The sequence below is a fragment of the Diceros bicornis genome, chromosome 15 (genome assembly GCF_020826845.1).
Source record: "Diceros bicornis minor isolate mBicDic1 chromosome 15, mDicBic1.mat.cur, whole genome shotgun sequence".
Taxonomy (NCBI): domain Eukaryota; kingdom Metazoa; phylum Chordata; class Mammalia; order Perissodactyla; family Rhinocerotidae; genus Diceros; species Diceros bicornis.
In genome coordinates this window covers 45,241,113-45,255,093 of record NC_080754.1, presented here as the reverse complement: position 1 = coordinate 45,255,093, position 13,981 = coordinate 45,241,113, and positions in this window count along the sequence as shown.

Here is a 13,981-nt window from a genome sequence, read left to right as displayed (position 1 = left end):
GCCCTGAATAGAAAAAAGACTGACCTCCCCTAATCGAGAAGGAATTCTGCTAGCAGATGGCCTTTGGACTTGAACGGCAACATCATCTCTTGCCTGAGTCTCCAGTCTAACAGCCCACTCTAGATTTTGGACTTGCCAGTCTCCATAATTGGGTGAGCCAGTTCCTTAAAATAAACCTCTCTTTTTATATATACATATCCTATTGGTTCTCTTTCTCTAGAGAACTCTGACTGATACAGCCACCTCAAAGACTTTTTAGCCACAGGGAGGGATAAAGGAAGTCACATATGGAACACTGCCGGCCACAGGCCTGGATCATGGCATCAGCTTAGGAAACATTAGTCTTATTTCTTTTTTCCTTCCCTTTGCTCTTTGAGCCTCAATTTTCTCATCTGGAAAATGAAGAGGTTAGACTCACGAGATAATTTCTAAAGGTGCTTCCAGCTATGAAAGTCTATGTATCTATATGAAACTAATTGCTTGGACTGTAACATTCAAACACAGTCATTACTGTAACCCAAATTGGGTTTCTGCCAAGGAAGTAAGGCATGTGGGGTGTAGAAAGACTATTTGTGTAGAAATAAACCCTTTCAGGGGTATGCAAAGAGTTAGGGGGACTAACGGGGAACTCCTGGCTGCCCTATAAATATTCTTATAAGCCTGAATGCTTTCTCGGTGGTTGGGGGAAGCAAAGTGCCATCTCTTATTTTATGCAGAAGTAACTGGGGAAAGTACCTATTTTACCTGTTAGTGCCTTGTGTGTCTCTGTGCACAGACTCAAGAGACTAAGCTGCAGAGAGGGGAGTCATCTGATGGATTCCAAAGAATCTATGGGATCAGGTGGAATAATAACATGAACCTTCGATCTCTGAAAATTTAAGGTCCATTTTGGTATTTGTTAGAAGGAGAAAAGAAGTGCCCCGGATTGTGTTTTAACTATATTCTTAGCAATTCACTAGAAAAGTTCCCTAGTGTATTTCAGGACATAAGTGTTATTTCCTTTCTTACCCAGTGAAGTGGCTAGATACTTCAACATCCTGGCTAGAGTACTTTGGGTCTTTGAGTCTTTAGAGGAACTAGTTGGAAAAATCCTTTGTAAGCTCTATGGTGCTGTATAAGGTTAAGTGATTATTGTTCTTATAATACACACTCAAGTGATACCTGTAGTTTGAGGCTCTGGTGAAAAAAGTCTGGCTAAGAGGGCCTCCTTCCCAACATTTGAATCCCATATATTCTATCTGGCAAGCACAGGAAGCCTTTGTCAGGTAGGCCAATGAGCAGAGTTAGCAACTGCTCACACAGCTTCAATTGAGAGACTCAAACAAGGCTTCCTGCTCATCAGTCCAACTGCCCACAGCCTGCCACCGGGGCTCTGGGCCACCAGGCTCCTTGATGCATCCAGAGCCACCATAGGCACAATCACTGTCATGAGACTTCACCGCTTAAAAAGATTCAATGCTACTCCATTGCCTGTAAGATAAAATCCAAACAATTTAGCATAGTGCACAAGGCCTTTGAAAAATATGGCTCCCATGTATTTCTCCAGCTCCATCTCTGCTGTGATTATTGCCCACTCTTCTACAGCACAATTTTAGGCTCCAGTCTGTAAACTTTCATTTTCAAGTTTGATATTTATTCAGCAAATATTTAATACATGCCTACTTGTGAGTGTCAGACACTGTTCTCAGTGCTGGGGATAGATCAGTAGATAAAACGGAGTCTACGCTGAATGGGGAGACAGACAATAAACATTATATAGCATGTTAGAAAGTGTTGAGAACTATGGGGAAAAATAGAGCAAGACAGGGAGTCTTAGTTGTGCTGGGAATGGAGGCTGCATTTTAGACAGGGTGATCAGGGTAGGCCTCTCTGAGAAGGTAAGAGAATGTTTCAGTTATGCAGCAGCATTGTAGCAATAGTGAGCTGATATAGGAAGCAAGCCTATATGCAGACATGTTGGAGAATAGCTTTCCAAGCAGAGGCAGTGGCTACCTCAAAGGTCTTGAGACAGGAAGTGGCTATCATATTTGAGAAACAGCGAAGAGGCTGGCATGCTGGAACACAATGAGAAAGCAGGAGAGTGGGAGGTAATTATGAGGGGGTGAGCAGCGGGACCAGATATGGTAGGGTCTTGAATGCCACTGTAAGGACTTCGGCTTTGACTCTGAGTGAAACGGAAAGCCATTGGAGAGTTTTGTGCAGGGGAGTGACATGACCTGATATATTTTCAAAAAATCTTTCTAGCTGCTGTGCTGTGAACAGACTGAAGTGTAGAAGTGGGGAGACCAGTTGGGAATCCATTGCAATCATCAGGTGAGACAGGATTATGGTGTAGACCAGGATAAAAGCGGTGGAAGTGGTAAGAGGCAGTCAGATTAGGAATCTATTTTAAAAGTAGAGCCTATAGGATTTGGATGTGGAGTGCTTCAATGCTCAGGGGACAGAAGATGGGTAGAATGGAAGAATCAACAAGGAGATTGGGATGGTGCAGTCTGTAAGAGGAGAAAAAACAGTAGAGGGTAGCATCCCAGATGCGAAGTGAAGAAAGTGTTTCCAGAAGAAACCAGTGACCAATTACATCAGATGCTGCTGATAAGTTCACTAAGAGGAGCCTGAAAACCAACAGTTGAATTTAGCAATATGGAGATCATTGGTAACCTTGAGAAGAGTAGTTTTGGTGGAGTGGTTTGGGGCAGATACCTGATTGATAATAAGTAGGAGAGAACGGGAGAAGAGGAATTGAAGACAGTGAGTCAAGACAACCCTTCTGAGCATTGTTTACCAATAAAGGGAGCAGAGTAACAAAGAATAGCTGGAGGGGTAAGTGGGGTCAACATAGGGTTCCAGGGTTCCATGAGCACACTGGGTAGTCTCATGCTTTCGTGCCTTTCTGAGATTCCTTTCTTCTTGAGTCCATCTAGTGAACTTCTACTTTTTCTTGAGGAGCTAACTTAGCTGTGTCTACACTGAGTTTTCTTTACTGTCTTCATTCATTCATCAAAAAGGAATTATCGTGTGCCTACTATGAAATAGACACTGGTCAATGAACTCATCAATGAACAATGAACAAGCTTGATAAGATCTCTGCCGTCCTGGAGGTTATGTTCCAATGGGGAGACAGAGAATATAGAAGCAAACAAATAAGGAAATAAGGAAATTGATCACTACATTATGATAAGTGTCATGCAGGCCATAAAGGGGGTGATATGAGAGAAGGTGAGATGTGGTGGTTGTGGGAGGTCTCTCTATGGAGGTGACCACTGAACTGAAACCTGAAGGATACTGCTATGGACTGAATGTTTGTGACCCTTCTGCCCCCAAAATTTATATGTTGAAGCCTAATCCCTAATGTGATGGTACTTGGACCTGTGGGAGGTAATTAGGTCGTGAGTGTGGAGCCCTCATGGATGGGATTAGAGCCTTTATACGAAGAGACATGAGAGAGATGATCTCTCTCTCCACCATGTGAGGACACAGTATCTGTCTGTGAGGACACAGTATCAGTCTGCAAACCAGAAAGTGGGACCTCATCAGACACCGAATCTGCTGGCGCCTTGGTCTTGGCCTTCCCAGCCTCCATAACTGTGAGGAATAAATTTCTGTTGGGTAAGCCATCCAGTCTATGGCATGTTTGTTATGGCAGCCAGACTGGACTAAGACAGATATGGAGGAACCAGTCCCAGGAAAGGCAAGAAGAGTCTTCCAGGCAGAGGAAATCAACTCGAAGAGCAGAAGCCTTAAGGTAGGAAGGGGTGCGGTGGTAGAAGAAGAAAAAGAAAGAAGTCTAGTGTGGCTGGAGTGGTGTGAGCTGGGGGAAGGTGGTGAGCATAGAGGGACCAGATTATGTAAGGCCTGGGAGGCCTGGGTGAGTGGAGAGATTAGGGTGGCTTTGTTGAGTGGTAACAGTGTAGATGGTGAGAAATGCATGGATGGAGACATCTTTTGGAGGTAAACAAGCTGATGGATTTGATGTGGCGAATGAGAGAAAAGAGAAAATCAAGGATTGCTTTTTTGGCTAGAGCAGCCAGGTAGATGTGGTACCATTATCTAGAAGAGAAAGATATCTAGAAGAGGAAGATATCTAGAAGAGGAGGGGGTGGGAGATGACGTGGGGGTGGGGAGTAGAGAACTGGTTGGAAAATAGGAGAGTGGCATCTAGGAAGCCTCCAGAGAAAGTGTTTCAAGAAGGTGGAAACAGTCAACCGGGTAAAGTGCTGCTGAGGGATGGAGAAATCTTACTCCTCCGTAGCCCTCAAAGCTTGTCTAATTCTGTTTGGCCTTTCTTCTTCATTATTTGACACGTTGCTAGAGGTTTTGGGCCTCATTTATATTCACCTTTGTATCCGTGGGCTCAACAGGGTGCTTTAGGAACAGTAGACTGCATGAAGTCCAGACTGAAAATAACCCTGGGAAGGAGACACCCCAAGGTGCTATCAGTTGAGAGATCAGCTGGCAGATGCTAGAGGGAGTCAGCAGATACCCAGCACTACTCCCTTAAGAGCCCTACCCAGAAGCCATGTGTAACAGGTTCCACTCCATGCTTTATAGGCTGAGCAGTGTTCTGTCATCTTGGAGCTGGAAAGGTGTTCACGATAAGGGAGGGTGGGACCCTGACTCACTGACACACAATTAACTGGCTTTTGTCTTTGGATCTGACTGGAAGTGACTCATGGGCTAGAAAAAAACCTTTTGGAAACAAATGGGGGGGGGGGAAGGAGGTTAAGTCACTACATTTTATTTTTAGATAAAATGTGGATCTGCTGTCCCATAAATGTTGAATGCTGTACATTTTTTCAGCCTCTCTCCAACAGAAACCCAGAGGGAATTATTAAGCCTGACAATTCACTCATTTTCTCCAAGACTTTTATTAAATGCAATTTAGAGGGGATAAAGTTTCTTCTCTTTTCTCTTTCTATTCAGTCAAATAAACTCTAATTACCACTAGGTCAGAATAAATGGGCTTCTAGAAAACTGCAGCAATCGGTAATGTTTCCCCTTTAAATTAACCAGTTGAAGGTTCCTGTTCCAACATCCACTAGGGCAATTCCCGTCCACTGAAACCTTGCTCAATTCAATTCAAAGAGCATTTATGGAGCACCTTGTTACAAGGCAGTGACATACATACGGTGGGGGGTAAAAGATACGGCTCTGCCCTCTGGGGTCTTATGTTACGGAGGTGGGGAGCTAATCTTCAACTCAACTAGCATACTGTACAAGTTAGACTAATAAATACCATGTTGGTGTATTAATTAGGACTTTTTTGGTTGCAAGTAATAAAAATGCAAACTAAGTTAAACAATAAGGAGAATTGGTTGTAAAAAATACTGGGTTGTCATAAGGAATCCTGGGCAGGCAGGATTGTACCAGGGACACAGGAACTGGCGCTGCCAACATCAGACCTCTCTTGGCCTCAGCTCTCCTCTCCCAGCCTGTCTCTGTCTTGGTCTCTGTCTCCACGTCTCTCTCTACCTCTATCTCTGTCTTCAGACGGGCCTCCCCTCCACATGATGGGAAACATTGTCATATAGAAGGTTCCTAACTTTATAATATCTTGCAGTTTTAGCCCTGGGGAGAAATTGACTTTTTCACTTCCAGTTTCAGAATTCCCCAAGAAAGCTTCTGATTGCACTAAAATGTGTCAGCTCTTCACTTCTGGACCAATCCCACGTGGCCAGGCAGTGGGGGAGGCCAGGATTTGGGAAGCGGCTGTGAATGGTCCAGCTGAGGTCAGCGGCATATTCCCCACCCCACCCCCACCCCGGCAATAAACTGGCTCTTCTCAGTAACCGCGTGGGGGTGGGTGGGGGTGGGTGGGGAGAGGCAGCGGGCTCCACAAAGCCCGAGGGGTAGGGGGAAGGGATGAGTGTAGCGAACAATGGGTCCTGCACTTCTGCTGACCATGTTTTCAGAAACAACCACAGGGGCCTGACAAGTGTAACTCTGCTAATGAAGGCAGAGGACTGCAATATTTGAAAAAAGGAGTCCCTTCCGAAATCCGCCTTTCATGTATGTAATCCTCACAACAGTTATGAGGGGATTACTGCTATCCCCACTTTACAGATGAGGGCTACAGAGAGGTTAAGCACTCTGCGCACACTCACACAGCTAATACACGGCAGAGCAGGATTTGGAAGCAGGCGGTTCCACAGCCTCTGTGCGGTTTGCACCACACGGTCCTTCCACAAACAGCTCTGCAAGGAGGGAAGGCAGGAGCTCCGAGGACGAGCAGTTCATCACGTTCGGGGTGGGGCAGAAATTCTGACTTACAGGGAGGATTTCATCAGGTCGAGGAGAGGGAGGAAGGGAGCTCCGCCAGCGAGCAGAGCTCTGGGCGTCTAGTCTCAAAGGTGTGACCCCAAAGCCAGTGGGCACAGGGAGGAGGTGGGGAGGGCAGCTGCGTGGCCTGAAAGAAAGGCCCAGGCCCAGTGGGGAATGCCACGCCCCAATTTGGAGTGCTTCCCTCCAGATCCCGGCCTCTACATGCAATTCCATTTAAGGGCAACCCAGACCAGTACACACCTAGCCTGGAAGATGACAGATTGCCCTGGGGTCAATCTGAAGGGTGAGAACGGAGCCTACAACTCTGCACCTGCACTGCTAGCGCCATAAACGAAGCCAATCACATGCCATAAAATGTCACCACCGCAGAGGTGCAATTGCCAAAGGGGTTTTGGGCAGAGGGAAATACACCAGCGAAAGCGCCCCCCAGATCTGTATATTCCCTGCAGCCCGGGAGGAAGGCTCTGGGGCAGGGTGTGGGGGAGGGAATCGGGAGGGGTCCCCCTTCTTGACCTTTGCTCCCTGCTTGGTAACCTGGCTCTGCCACGTGCTCAAGGCTTCCGGGGGGCGGGGGGCGGCCTCAGTGATTTCAGCCTGAGGAGTGTGGGACCAAACGTCAACAGTGGAGGAGCGGGAGCAGCGCCTGGGCTCGGCTGCAGCGACCCCGACGCCGCCGCGGCGGAGCCTGAGCGCCGAGCAGCCGCCGCGCCTGCGAGCGCCCCTCCCCCGCCGGCCCGCGAGCTCATTTTCGCTTGGCCGGTCCCCGCGCTGCCGGATGGATTGCGCCCCACCCCCGCTCCTCTGCTCAGTCATTCAGACTTGGAAAGTCAATAACACGCTGACATCATCAGGGGTTTGTGTATTATTACACGGCTACTTTCCAGAGTACCTGGCATTATCTAAGAGAGGAGCACTCGGCTGCCTCAGAAAGGGCCCAGAATGCGGGGTCGGACGGCCTCGGGGAGGGGCGGCTGCCCGGAGCCAGGCCTCTTCCACCGTGGGGAGCATCTTGGGGGCACCGATTAGAAACAGATTATGAGCTTTTGCTGCACTAAATGCAAATGCACTTTAGATATCGATACCCGCTTCATTTTGCTGGGGGTGCTCTTATAAATCATTCTTAAGTGACCTCTGTTTCTACCAAAGACATCCACTTGATGTTTAAGAAGCATTTTTAGTGATCTTCACAAAGGGGGGAAAAAGGCGTCTTTTATGACAGGAAGCCAAAGGCTGATTCTTTTGAGACTCTTGGGGTTTGTGTGTGCGATTCTCTATTATGTAATCGCCATCACGGGTGATTAGGTCTTCTCTTTCATTCCAGGGCTGGGCTGGGTGGTTGGGTTTCTGTGTTTTTCTTAAGCCTCATGCAGAACAAGCACACACAAAAAACATGTCTCAGATTTATGGTGCAAGCTGATCTCCAAGCAAATTGCCTTAGAAGAGCGTCTTACTTTGAAGGAGGGAAATAGATGAATTTGTTGTTAATTAAGACTCTTTATCTTACTACTCTGCCATTTCCTTTTCCTAGAATGACTTTTTAAAAATGATTTTATGTATTTTAGATGTTCTGTTCCCTCCCCCTGCTGTAATGGCACTTGTAATAGCTAAAATAACTAATTGTATACATTACTGTACTTTTGTTCTGTTAATACACACACATTTTGTTCTGTTAATACACACACACACACACACACTCACCAGTTAAAAAATGAAAACCCAATAACTCACACAACATGGTACCTTCTCTGTTTGGCCAAACAGGCTGTTTCTTTCTTTACACACAAGGCTGATCTCATTTAAATTCTCTTGGTATCTTAAATTGCAAAAAATGGCAGCCAGCCCAAAACTGGCTGCCTGGAGAATTACAAGGGGAGAGCAGTTCTTCATGGGCCTGATCTCATCCCTCTGTTCTTCAGACAGGAGAGATCACTGATTGATATAAAAGTCTTAGAGCTCCCCAGGAGGAAGCAAAGCAGCCCTGTTTCTCAACAACATAACAATTTCCCTATGTGTACTGGATCATTTCAGCAGAACTTATCCTAGATCATGACCACTTCCCTCCAGATGCTCTGAAGAAAAACTCCCCCACCAGGTTTGCACTTCTAAAATTACCTCCCCAGGCCTGCCCTCCACCCCTCCCACCCTACCCCTAACTTTGCCCCAGAAATTCCCCCTTTCCCAGGTGCAGGTTGCTGGGGAGGCCCAGAGCACCAGCCGGCAAGATGGTTCACAGGTGTTGGGTCTGTGGTGCTTGAAGCTGCTGAACAGGGTCGGGGGAGGGCTCACCGCCAACTTGCGCATTATATACTTGGGGGCTTTCCCTCAGCTCATTAGAGAGGAGTATGCAGACCTGAGAGATTGTCGCTTTGATTGTCAAGATGAAGAGGCTCTGAAATCTCTAAGCACTTCTGTTTTCTCACCTGCTGGCCCTCCGGCCTTTGCCTAAGCCCCTCTCAGATACAGCTGCCCCATATAGGGGTCCTTGCTAGGCTGCCCCATGTAGGGGTCGTTGCTAGGCAAAGGTGTCAGCCGCCACATTCTGGAGCTTTGATAGCTGGCAACCAACTTCCTATCCTGGAGCTTCAGCCTAAGCAGGGAGGACAAAGGTCAGAGGGTAACTTGGGCAGACGCTCCAGGACAGGAAGCTGGTTGCCAGCTATCAAAGCTCCAGAATGAGGTGGCTGACACCTTTGCCTAGCAAGGAGCCCTGTACTGGTCAGGAAAAGGAGAGAATTCAGTAGAAAAGAACCATACTGGGGAGAGGGAGAAACAGGAACAGCCCTGGAAGAGCTCAGTATGTTGGAAGAGGCGGACACACAAACAACAGCCCGAGAGCATACCCTCCGCCCTGAGGTGAGGACCTTGCGTGAGTTGGTCCCTGCCGGAGGGAGGGGAAACTCCATGTGACCAATGGCATCAGGCCACTCCTCCCACAGCTAGCCCTGGGGGAAACTTGGTGGCCTGATGGGCCTGGGGCAGTCCTGCAGGAGGGATATGATATTTCCCCCATTGCTCTGGGGGAAGAGGTCACCTTCTGGGTTTCACGGCCAAATATTTGTCAGCTGGTTGGAACTGGTGCATTTTAGTTCACAGGCTGGTGTCTTTTCACGTAGTCAGCATGAAGATTCCAGAGACTTGACATTCAGTTATCAAATCCTAATTTTGGCTTAGAAAAGACAGCACCTTCAAATAGACCCTTTACTTTCATCAAGACTGTGGCAATGCTCAAGCTATCTGTGGGCACAATTTCCAATCCATCGCCCACTGAGACTGTTGTTTTAAGAAGGTTAGAGAAATAAATTAAATAACAGATATAAAAATACAAGCCCAATTTTTTATTATGAGAGTCAGAGAATTCTATTCACAAAATTACTCTGTCACACTACTACGGATGTTTCTAAATGTTACTCAGTTGCTACGCACATCTCATCACGGAATGTAACAAACAGTTCTTGGATCTGGGACATACTTTGAGTAGTCCTGGAACAGGGTTGCACACTGGAGCTCTGAGGGCCGAATTCAGCTCACATTTGTGTTTAGGTTGGCCCAACAGTTTTTTTGCAAAAAAAAAAATTGTATTGACAATCCAGAGATTTCACATAAAGACCCAGCTTTTCCTGAAAAGTAGAAAGCTTCCGGAAACAAACAATTGGGTGGCGCTGAGCAGAAGATGCTGCTTTTAAGCCCAGCAGCCTAAGGCAGGGTCGGGCATTTGAGCTACCTGCTTGGCCGCAAAGGCGTTTCAACCCGTGTCCCCCTCTCCAGGTGTCCCTTTGAAATGGGCTTCATGGGTATTTTTCTAGCCTTCTCCCAGGGAAAGGCCACTCTGCAAAAGTCAAAGGACCCCAGCAGGGCTCTGAGAGGAGGCTATGGTGTTAGGGTAGAGTTTCTGTGAATCCTTGGGGGCCCAGAACGTTCTCTCTGGATTATAATGGATAATACACTTCAAATCTATATGGATGAAAGTCTTTGGATGCATGCAGTTGCTAATTTGATAAACATAAAAATTCATTTCATAATTTATGAGTTACTGATAAGTGTTACTACTAGTTTTTTGTTACTTAATTTTTGTTGGTCAATAGACATAGAAAGTAAAATTAATACTGCCTTTTTTTTTTTTTTACGTTCAAAAGATTAGGGGACTGCTGTTCCATAATAGCTGTCATCTTCACACTCTTGTTTGTGCACCCCCTACAAGAATGTTGGAAATGATGTATCCTCAGCTCCTTTTTAAAAAGACAGCTACAGTTTTGCATTATAAGTTGAAGTTGTTGCAAAGGATATAATATCCAGTGTGCTGCAAAAATTGACATTTTAGAATAAAACTGTTACATCACGTTTTAAAATGTATCCAGGGAGATCCAAATACTGCAGCAATCAGATCCCCATCATCTTTCACTTAAAAAATACATGAACGAGCTCTTCCTTAACGCTGGCAGGGTTTACATGTTTCTTTTTTTTTTTTTTATAATTTTATTTATTTATTTTTTTCCCCCAAAGCCCCAGTAGATAGTTGTATGTCATAGCTGCACATCCTTCTAGTTGCTGTATGTGGGACGCGGCCTCAGCATGGCAGGAGAAGCGGTGCGTAGGTGTGCGGCCAGGATCTGAACCCTGGGCTGCCAGCTGCGGAGCGTGAGCACTTAACCGCTAAGCGACGGGACCAGCCCAACATGTTTATTTTCCTCCTTGAATTTATATGGCCATCCTCATAAGGCCAACAAAATAAATATAAATTTTAATTAAAAAAAAACTGTGTGATTATATGGCTTTAAATGTTAATATTTATTGCCTATATATTGTAATGGGGTGAATATGGCTTATGTATCCATGGATGAGCATTAATTCTATTTTTAATTTTTTGTTAATATACTTGTGTGCACATAAAAAATGTTATCATATAAATAAGTAGATGGAAATGGAAGTAGTTTTTTGATAGCAATATCATCTCCAAATTCTTCATTTGCTGTTCTTTCATTCTTCATCTCCTCTCTGAATCATTTGCCGAAAATCTCACGGCTTTATGAAAATCACCTGTGATTAGATCCTACTTAAATCTTGTGGGAAACAAATCAGAAGCCGCTTGCCGTAGATTGAATGCTTGTGTCCCCCCAAAATTCGTATGTTGAAACCTAATCCCCAGTGTGATGATACTTGGAGGTGGGGCCTTTGGGAGGTGATTAGATTGTGAGGGTGGAGTCCTCATGAATGGGATGAGTGCCCTTATAAAAGAGGCCCCAGAGAGCTCCCTCACCCCTTCTGCCCTGTGAGGACACAGTGAGAAGATTGCTGTCTATGAACCAAAGCAGGCTCTCACCAGACACCGAATCTACCAGTGCCTTCTTGGACTTCCAGCCTCCAGAATCGTGAGAAATAAATTTCTGTTGTTTATGAGTTACCTGGTCTATGGTATTTATTATAGCAGCCCAAACTATGACAGCTAAGACGTCTGACTAGCTAAGGCATTTATTTCAAGTCATTAAAATTATTTGCTTCCTCTATACCTATTCTAAGATTTGATTCTTCCTTTGCCCTGCAGATGTTTGTGCCCCACGGCAGTGTGCCACAGCCAGATTGGGGGTGGGTATGAGATGTACATTTCTTTAGTAGAGTAGGAGACAGGAGGTAAAGAAGTCACCTTGACGTCAAGCTCTTTCTCAGATAAATACTACTTATAGAAGTTGAGGAAATTGATCCTTAAAAATATCCTTTTCTGGGGGCCAGCCCAGTGGTGCAGCGGTTAAGTGCGCATGCTCTGCTGTGGTGGCCCAGGGTTCGCTGGTTCAGATCTCAGGCGTGCACCGACGCACCGCTTGTCAAGCCATGCTGTGGCGGCATCCCATATAAAGTGGAGGAAGATGGGCACGGATGTTAGCGCAGGGCCAGTCTTCCTCAGCAAAAAGAGGAGGATTGGCAGATGTTAGCTCAGGGCTGATCTTCCTCACACACACACAAAACAATCCTTTTCTGTGTACCCCTTGGAAAGTCTTCATGTACCCACAGAGGTATATATGTACACCAGTTTGAAGATGCCTGCCCTAGAAGAATGTCAGGCCTGGGTTCTTGCAGTAACAGGGAAACAGCAGGAGGTCAATGCTGCCAGTGATTGTGCTAATAACATATTCATTATGTTTGAATTGTAGGCCCAGTTATCCCTTGTGGCCCGTTCTATGGGAGCTCCCTGTCAGGGCTACACTAAACAGATTGTGAAGGGGGTCTTTGCTGAGAGCCTCCACTCCTTGTGAAGGCTGCTGGTGGTTTGTAGCTAGACCAGCACCAGCCACATGGGCTTTTCACACAGTTATACTCAGGATGTCATTAGCTTGGTTCTTCCTTTTTCACTGGAATTCTAGTGAGAATGCGCTCCCCTCCACTCCACCCTTACCCCCCAAACCCCTAGAGTGATTTAAAGAACAATTCCTATTCCTTCCTAGGTGTGGTCAGCTGTCCCTCCCCCCAACCCCTTCCTCACCCCTCATTGTGCAAACCGTCTCCCCAGTTTGCTGTTTTGAAGAAAGTGGCTCAAAGTAAGCCAATCATTTTCAAAGGAGATAGCTAATAATATTCAAAGAGTCCCCTTTTGTTCTCCACTTCCTTTTTCTTCTCCTTCTTAGTTCTGCGGCTTTGAGAGAATTTCATATATGAGCTAAAGTTGCCTCTGGAGGGTAAGCCAGTCTTCGCTGCTCCTGGGCATTTTATCTAATCTCACCAATGAGAATTTGGAGGACCTCAAGAAGTCAGGCCCACTTTTGAGATACCTTAGGGGTTTGCGTCCATTATAGAGTACACCTGAGAAATTCAGGCTAGGAAACTTGAAACACTTGAAATAATTTTAAGCCAAATTTAATCTCCTACAAGTCTACTGAAAAAGTTCTGATCTGGGATCATATTGGATTTTTCTAGGTATATTTCATTCTGCACCAGAAGGCTTGAATTACCTCAAAATTGAGGGAAAGGAAAGAGAACAGTGGAAAAATTTTAAAAATAATATTTTTTGAAATTTTTGAGCACCTAGCATATGTCAGACATTTTGCACACATTTTCTCATTAAATCTTTCCAATATCCGTGTGAGATAGGTATCATTTCCCCATTTTGAAGGTGAGGAAAGTCACAGAAGGCATGGAAGCTGAACACCTGTGCCATCTTTTGCTCCGTGTTTGCCTGATTGACCATTGCGATACTTACACTCAACTGCAATTTCCCAATATATAAGAAGGGCAGAAGTTGGGCATAGATCTACTTTATAAAACAGTGTGTATATAATTACATGTGAATAAATTTTTCTAGGGTAATGTCAAGGTATCCCAAACAGGGTCCATCTAATCCTCTGGTCCCTAAAAGACACTGATTTGGATTTCTAGTGGCACTTCAGCAAGGGAGTAAAGACTAAATAATATCTGCTAAACTATTTTGTTTAATATTTTCTAAACCATTTAGGCTTGTTATATATCTTCCAAAGTAGTTAATGAGACATTTTATTTTTCTAACATGATTGATATTTAAAGTTACATGACAATAGGATGAAAAGAATGAATCTGGACTAATGGGATCAGAACAGTGATAAATGAGAGCAAAACTTTTAACATATCAAACACTTTGCCTACACTGGCACTTGTGTCCTTTAGAGTAGATTGTGACATTCTCCAACAAGGTGGTAAACCCAGGAAAGAGAATGAATTTGAGCAGAATGATGAGTCTGGT